This window comes from Montipora foliosa, chromosome 9 (assembly GCF_036669935.1).
Source record: "Montipora foliosa isolate CH-2021 chromosome 9, ASM3666993v2, whole genome shotgun sequence".
In the NCBI taxonomy this organism is placed as follows: domain Eukaryota; kingdom Metazoa; phylum Cnidaria; class Anthozoa; order Scleractinia; family Acroporidae; genus Montipora; species Montipora foliosa.
Window position 1 is genome coordinate 45371076 of NC_090877.1, and position 8785 is coordinate 45379860.

The window sequence follows — 8785 nt, forward strand, 5'->3', positions numbered from 1 at the left end:
TAAGATTCTTATCTAGCGTTAATAAGGGGTTTAGTGTTTTCCCGAAAGTGCAATTTATTTATCCAAGGGTGCGCTGCACTCTGCATTTTACGCTTAGGCAGTGATGACCGTCAGTTGCGAGTTCAAGTTGCATCCCGAAAGAGTTCAATGAAATGATTTTGGGAGTATATGAAATATTTGAACTGCGGAAGGAATATGAAATGAACGTTAGGAAGATCACCACAGTTAAATGAGAACCTGAAACAGTTGCAAGTAAGCTTGAAAAATCAGGACTTGAACGGGATCTGATCCCGTGACCTAGGGACTGCGCTGCACTTGACTCTTCCAACTGAAATATGCTGCTAACTGGGAACTAGTCAATGGGCCTTAATCACAAGGCGGCCATGTTAAATCCCGAGGGATTGAAAACTTTTGTTTTTCCCCACCGAAACTCGTTCCCAAACATTTCAACTCGAGACTCGGGGTCAATATGATCAATATGGCCGCCGCGCGTATAAATTTGTTCCCCCAGCAACACTCCATCTTATCTACAAAGCCTTGATTCAGCCGCATTTTGACTATTGCAATGTTGTTTGGGGAAGCTGTGGCGTAAAACTAGCAGACAAACTTTAAAAACTCCAAAATCGCGCAGCGCGAGCTCTAACTTTCTCAAGCTATGATGCAGATGCATCGCACCTATTCCAAAATTTAAACTGGAAAAATCTTATTACTCAGCGTGATATCCAAAAAGCCTTAATGGTTTTTAAATCTCTTAATGGCCTTGCTCCTGAGTACCTAAGTTCGAAATTTATTTCTCGGTCTGACACTACTCCATACATTTTTCGAGATTCTGTAAACAAGTTAACTATTCCACAGCCACGCACAAATTATCTCCGTAATAGTTTTCGCTACAGTGGTGCTGTTCTGTGGAATAGTCTTCCTGAAACATTAAGGCAAGCAGAATCTCTACGTGATTTTAAGTCTCTTTTACATAGTTATTATAATAGCAAGTAAGACACGGCATTCATGGAAAACAGGTTTTTGCTTTCCATGTACTTAATTAAATAACTTTAATATTGTAATTTAAGTTAATTTAATTTAGTTGAATCAATGTAACTAAGGTTTTTTATTTTTCATGCCTGATGAATTTTTTAAAAGCGTGTATAAATAAAGATTGATTGATTGATTGATTTATTGAAGGCCCATTGCGTAATCGCAGTTAGCAAGGTTTGGGTTGCTTCGATCCGCATGCGTAGCCAGCGTTTCACACTGAGCGGCCAACAAGCTTTAAAGATTTCTATCGAGTTAAGATGTTGATAGAATAGAGGCATGAACGGGATTCGAACCCTCGTTAATGAGATACCCGAGCAGTGCGCTATCAATTGAGCGATCAAGCCATTTGGGAACTGGTCACAATGTGAGTTCATATTAACCCTTGGAGAATATATCTACAAACAAAGTTAATAATTATATGAAAAAAACATTTCTTGTGGTAGGGTACCAGAGGGTTTTTCTCGCGTGCGGCGGACGGAAATTCTTGAGTTCGCTTCGCTTCGGCGGCCGAAAGCCGATGGCAAAACCTTTGGTACGGAGCGGTTTCATTAACCGTTCTCGTTGAACTTTGATCAATTTTATCGGATTACATTCAAACCAATCACAACGAGCATCTCCCACTATGATCACATGGACTGGCACGTAAAGACATCTGTTAAATGGGGCTGACAGACCTACACGACTTCTTTGTACGTGGTCTGGTTTCCGTTGCCTTTGTCATAATTATGCTCTCTTGAGCACACATTTGAATGGACGCCTCTTTTAGTCGGTTCCGGTAGGATTCATTTAGGAATAGTTTTTGTCCTATGTAGATTTACATTAGGATCGGCTTGATTCTAGAATACCCCCTCACTTACATTGAACCTTAAGCTTAGAAAGCTGCTACCGCAGTCCCGCAGTTGTGCCTAGTTTACTTGTGCCACCGCAGTCCCGGAGTGGAGGGTTTCGATTCTTAGCTTTTATTTTACGGTAAGTTTTGTTTTGGAACTTCTGTAACGCTGTGCCATGTATCAGTGAGATAGCTGGATTTTTAAGGGCTTTGTTTGCTTTTTTTTTTATCACGAAACCCGCTTGTCTCTACGGAAACGGGACCCAAAGCTCTGCGTGACGTCGCACTAGTTTGCTGATGAGATTGACTCCTAATGTGGGGTAAATGACGCTTTTATTTTACCCGACATCAAGAATATTGATATAACACGCAATCTCTTAAGCAAAGGTGGGGTTAAATAACGGCAAACAGCCAAGTACGTATGAAAAGGCAACAAAAGCCTAAAGAGAAGACTGGAGCATGGGAAAGGGGGGGGGGGGGGGGGGGGGTGGGAATTCTTCTACAGTACCGGAAATCTGTGTTCGGATATTAACACGATGGGAATGAAGGCGAGAAGGACCACGAGTTAAGGTGGCTGAACACAGTTTTTGTTACCAATGTTTCATTTACCTTTTACTCTAAAACCCTTGATCCTTTGGTCGCCAAAATTGGTAGCAAGCAAGTTAACAACATGAACTTCGGTTTTTTGATAGTTAAGCTGAATTATATGCCGTTGTCGTGGCAATATGAATAAATATAAAATGGCCTTTAAAATCGGTTTTCTTTATTTGCAGAAAATCTGGTCGTTAGATTTTTTTATAAGTTAACACTATATTAATAATAATTTGACAGAGAGATATTTAATTATTAAGTGTTCGGCCACCTTAACACAGTTTTTGCGCGTGCTCTTGCTAACGCAATGCAGTGCGCGCGCAAGGATTGCAAGAAAAATAAACGTGGCTTCAATACAGCAATCATTTTATTTGCTCAATGCTTCCGCTATCTGTACTATTTTTCCTCATAATTGAACAAAGTGTTTTGATGGTTTTAGTATTTTGTAAGAAATGTATGTTAGAAAAGGTAACGATGCTGCAAAGAACTCCGCAATTCGCAGATTTTTCTTTGTTATCGAAAGAACCCAGTCAAATGCAGCGCATGCGTAGTAAGTGAAAAAATTGCTTTTGAATGCGGAATAGCTTTCTCGGAAATACGCCTATCTCTCGACAGCCACTTCTTAGAATTTAACGAAATTTGGCTAGAAAGTACTTTAGGAAATAAGTAACTGGAGTATTGAAAAAAAATTGAACTTTAATTTAGGAAATTCTAGATGTTACAGTGAACCTTCAATGATTAAAGTTCACTCTGTCAAATTATTATTAAAATAGTGTTAAAATGTGAGCATCGTTACAAGCTTGTTACATGCAAATTATAAATAAAATTTAACGACCAGATTTTCTGAAAATTTTAGAAGCCTGTTTCTATTTTTTCATGTTGCCATGGCAACGGCGTATGCGTCAGTTCAACTATCAAAAAACTGAAGTTCGTGTTGTTAACATGCTTTCTATCATTTTTGACGACCAAAGGTATCAGGGTTTAAGAGAGAAAGGTAAATGAAGCATAGGTATCAAAAACTGTGTTCAGCCACCTTAAACTGATCTTGCCTGTAACCTCGTTGTCACTAGATCTGACCTCATTTTCATTTGATTGGCTTAAGCTCTATGAGTGACAACGCCTCTTGCCCCAGGCAGCGGCACACCTTAATACTTAACTATGACGTGCCTCGAGATAAAGTCATATTATGCTTATATCATAATGTAGGCCTTTCTGCGTTTCTTTCAGATTGTTATGCTCGTTGGACGCGTTCTTTTTTTTTTTTTTTTTTTGCTTCAAGTTGCTTTACTCGTTCTTCTGACTTCTTCAGCGTGTTTTGGTTTATGGCCATGGTCAGTCCCTATCTTCCTTTAACTTTTAGAGTTAATTCGTTCTCGTCGATGCCCCTTTGATATTTGATGTTGATCCTTGCATACGGTGGTTGCGCCCGCAGTTCACGCGGCAGACAAAATGTCAGTGTCCTAACGTAAGTGTTACGTTTCATGTGTGCCTAAATGACGTAGTTTATTTAGCTGCAACATATGCCACTCGAAATGAACCGATGGGTATTTTTCTTTTTTTTTTTTTTTCCAAGTTAAACAAATATAAAGGCAATATTAAAATTGTTTTGACCTATTCTAATACTTGGCTAGAGATTTCTGGGTTAAGTTCGACGAAGAACAAGCTATTTAGTGTATAATTTCTCAGCTAAAGTCTTGCCTTGCAAAAATAAGCCAGTGAGTTGCCGGACGCGGGTAACCCGGTTTTGGCGCCAAACTTAAAGTTTAAAACCCAAAAATGTTTCAACGTTTTAATTTGTTACTACTGTATCTGTTGTAGTATCTCATTTTTTTAAAAAATCCTCTGTGGGTTATCGATGTGGTTTCCAGAGAGAAAAGTTCCCAGATTTAAATGCATTTCGAGTGAACATTCATTCTCTTGTAGCAATAATTTGTATAAACATTACCGAATTTTCACCGATCACCGTCCCCAACCAAAACCTTCGCTAAACTGCAAGGAGGCCACCGATTTTTTTCTAGACAAGGACTTAAGCCCCTGCCAACGGAAAGCCAGAATGTACTTTGGACTGGAGGAAGGTTTCAACAAACTCCATCGAAGCCGAGTCCTGTCGGCGAAGTCTTCCTCTGCCGAATAAGTCCGTAACTATCTCAGTCCACCTTCAATAAAATCTTAAATCCGCTCTACTGATCCAATCCATATTATTGCAAATATTCAGCGTATAAAGCTATTGTAATATAGCCTAAAATTCATGTATATAAATGAAGAGATCGATAGGCTAGGACTGAATGTCGATGTCGAAGACGATCAACTGAAATTTCAATATTTTTTATCTAACCAATCAGAGAGCACACAATTGCTATGACGTCAGGACCCTAAAATTGAAAAAAAATATGCATCTTCTTTCTTGGATGGCCCGACTCTAGATGGAATCGTCACATTATGCAAGCTAGGACTTCCAATTTTCTCGCTCGATGCCCTTGGCGTCAAAGTTTTGGTGACCGCTGAACATAACCAAAAATAACTGAAATGCGAGACGATAGCTGTGGTAGATTTCACCAAAGGCGAATATTATGACACTCCCTTGTTTCGTGATATGAGTTTCGTGTTGTTGTTCCCCCTTATGCATAGTGTTGATACAATAAGACACAGATTTGCTCTCGTGTGTGGCTCTTGATGACAAATATGTTACACTAAACATTTGACCTGATCATCATCGTGACAGGTCGTCCACCACTTTCGATATCAGATTTGAGGTGAAACTTGAGTTGGGTCATGATTACTCGTTCTCCCTTTGACGGTCTGTCACACATTTAGGTCCACGAATAATTGTTGCTGGGGTCATAGCCTCACACCAAAGTTTCTTGTTGCCTTTATTCAGTAAGTATCAGGTCATAATATTAAAAAACTTCACCGTTTACAAAAATGAAAGCAGAGCTGGTTGAACTGAACGACTGGAAATGCAATGAGCACTGAGACAGAAAATCTCGGGTTAAACTGTATCGCTTGCGCAACATCCATTGATTGGTTTTACAATATTTGGCGCTCTAAACAATTAATCAACGGTAGAAGAGAGAGCAAGCGTGAAGAAAAGACAATTTCATTTCATTGTTGCAATGTCTCCAGAGTGAAATTCACGAATACGTCTATGGTTAATAAATACGTCTGATTTTCAATAATTTCAAAGAGCCATGATCAGTTCGTTATGTATAAATTATCCTATGTATATCCTTGCTTACCGACTTGGAACGTCCCGAGTTCTCTTTGTTCTTAATATTGAGTACCTCACAAGGAAAGGCAAGTCCTTGCATTAAAGGTGAGCTAAGGATTTAACATGCAGTTATGGATTCACCATCTGAACGATGCATGAGGATTCATATCAAGAAGCTGTTTTGGCGGTGTCCCGTACACGTTGAATCTGCGGCATATCTTTCCAACAGGACACAACTGAATAAATTGAGAAGAGAAGTGAATTCCATTGATGGGCATCACGACGCCTCCTTGATTGTGGTGAACCGCTAGTCTCGACAGTATTTTGGGTTTTAACAAGTTTAACAGCTCCGACCCTTAAGGTGGTGCACTGTCAGTCAGAAAATCCATCGCAAGTACGATAGCTGCCCAACTCAGATTTGCAGGTGTATGAGCCATTTCAAATGCCAACTTGTGCGCAATTTCCACAGCAACCATATGGTAATCAAGCGGCAATGCCAATAAAATCGTTGGGAGGATGTATTTAGAAATCTAGTCTGGGTCTCGCGATACAGGACAAGGAAGCCCAGACCGTGTCCCCGAAGGGGGCACGCAAAGAAAGGGAGACTTTTAGCTTGACCGTGAATATTTACATGGAGCGGTCCAAACCTGATGACAAGCATTTAACACTGACGCTGGTAAGGATCATCTAAGGAGAATCGCTAGTGACAGATTGTACATTAAGCAGATCTCAATTGAACTAAAAAAGGAACCTAACACGAAACTAGCATGAACCTAAACATTTTTCACATTTCTCTGCTTTGCCAAATTTATACGGGTACATACAACATAACACCAAAGCCTAACAAAAACATTACAAGAGGCTGAAAACCAACTTTTTTTTTAACGGTCACGCGATGTTTAGATAAGGCTCATGTCATGCTTAATTTTAACGCTGAGAATTAGTGTCCTGTGAGGCTACAGTTAGCCTATAAAATTCAGTTTTCGGGTGGGGTTCTCTGACATATCATTTGGTCAACATAGAGTCCAGGAATTAATTGAAACAACAATGATTTCCCGAATCCCGTTGGTAAAACCAACACCGTAGAAAGTTTCGAGAACTTTCCTTATCGCTTTGTCCAGATGTTGATCATTTACAAATATTTCAGCGCGCGAACAGACACCAACATCGAAGTCTGCCATCTTCATCATCACCTCATCAAGCGACAGACATTTCACAGGCTTTCCCTGTTCTTAGAAGCCAATCACCGTGTCTGTTAGATTAGAAAACCCTTGGGAGGGTTTAAAGTGTAGATTTAAAGTGGCTTGTCATTGGCACGGCGCTCTCAAAGAAATCGCGCTCTGGTCCAGTGGTTTTTCGCACGGGTCACAATAGAGACATAACCGACACCGGAAGCTGCGCAAGAAAAACCTCTGGCACCTAGGGTAATTAAAGGCTTTCAAACGTGTGAGATTTTTTTATCTGCCAAGTAAGCTATAGAAGAAGAAATTGCGCAATCTCTCTCTAACAATGAAAGAATACCATGTTTGTCGACAGGAAGTGAGCTGACGTCAGATATAATCTTTGATAAAAGGAAGAAAAGGTCCTAAAGGTCCCTAAAGGTCCTTGGGAAATGAATGTGAAATTGAGTAGAGTTGCTGCCTTAACATCAAAGCACGTGCGGTGCTTGTGTTTGGTCAGGTGTTGCACGTGTGCAACTGAGGACACGGACACCACTTCTGTATGACGTTATCGAAGTCCTTGGACGGGCTCTTAATCTTGAAGCAACGCGCATGCACAACATATTTTTACGTCTGGCTCTCACAAGAGCCTTGCCAGCTAGTCATAAGCCTTTTACGTATTATATCCTGATCCTTTGCATTAGGAAAAACGATAAATAGCAGTTTCGGTAATTATCCGGCCCAATGAGAATCATCCACTTGATGATTTCTGTAAATCATTTTTGTCGTCGCTTACGTTGCACGAACGCTATCGATTCCTTGCTTCTGAAGCACTGAAACAACACTGAAGCAAGACTAGTACTGTTTCGAGAAAAAGACGATGTTTTAACTGAGGTGGGGTTACAGCTGCTCAGGAACTATCAAAATCAATAGACACAAAAGATCATACTTAAAACTATCTGTGAGTGCTCTGGTCTCATTAACTTACGTACCTTCTTAATATAACAAGTCACTGTGGAAGACCCGGCGCTGATGAACTACTCAGAAGAGTGAGTTAGGTTCAGCCTCTCCCAGCATTAAAATAGATCAGCACGACTGAGTCCAATGGACTTCGGACAAGAAACGTTCTTTGAGTATCGAGTTCACTCCCTTGAGACAAGTCCCAGTGCCGACAAACAACTCATACCAGACATTATCGCCAGACGTAATGTAATTTAAGGTTGTACCAGGTACGCCAAACCGAGTCAATGGGATTTGGGGGCGTTGTTTCCTTACTAAAGGTCAACTTTCAATAAATGCGGTTCAACTAGACCATTTACCCATGGGAAACTGTCACTTTACCCAAGTGTAAGCTCATTGCCCAATGCACGGTGAAACTGCCCACGGGAAATTACCATAGAAACGTCAAAAAGAACAAAGGAATTTTCAATCGCAGTCCTGGAGCCAAGTCCTATAGTTTAGCTATGGCTTATGGAACCACACGAACAGTTCTCCAATCGGAAAGCAGCAAAGAGTAAACATGGGAACTGCAGATTCTTGCTAGCTGGCTCTGAAGAGCGGATATTTATTTCCCAGGGTAGTTACATATTAACCAAAAATGTGTTAATGGATGCCCACATATCGTGTAAGTCAATAGCAGATGAATTCAGAAAAGTGTTCGTTGGGTACTCCTGCAGATCGGACAGGGCAGATTTTTGCGGTTTTAGCGCGAAAACTCGAGCGAAATTTGTCACGTACCCAGCAACTGTTAATCAACATTTAAAGAGGAAAAAGAAAGATGGCCAGCTTGAGAGTGTCACCGTGCGTAAAATTAATTTCCTTTTTACTTTTAAATGTCTTTGGTTTTTATTTATTCAATTCACATTTCTAATCCATTCTTTGCTTTAATTTTAAAACCAGACGATGACGACCAAGATGTACACCATTTTAATAAAGTGATATTACTTTCTGATTCTTACTACACAT

At 40.2% G+C, this 8785-nt stretch overlaps 1 protein-coding gene across 1 annotated transcript in view; it reads right to left on the bottom strand.

Annotated features, from left to right (window-relative positions):
- LOC137969978 (collagen triple helix repeat-containing protein 1-like) overlaps nucleotides 1-7884 on the bottom strand; it is a 15352-nt gene extending 7468 nt beyond the window's left edge. Inside the window, exon 1 of the mRNA XM_068816408.1 lies at nucleotides 7813-7884. The gene's annotated coding sequence lies outside the window, so the exon portion shown is untranslated. The remainder of the gene's footprint in view (nucleotides 1-7812) is intronic.
- Between the last annotated feature and the right edge of the window lie 901 nt (nucleotides 7885-8785).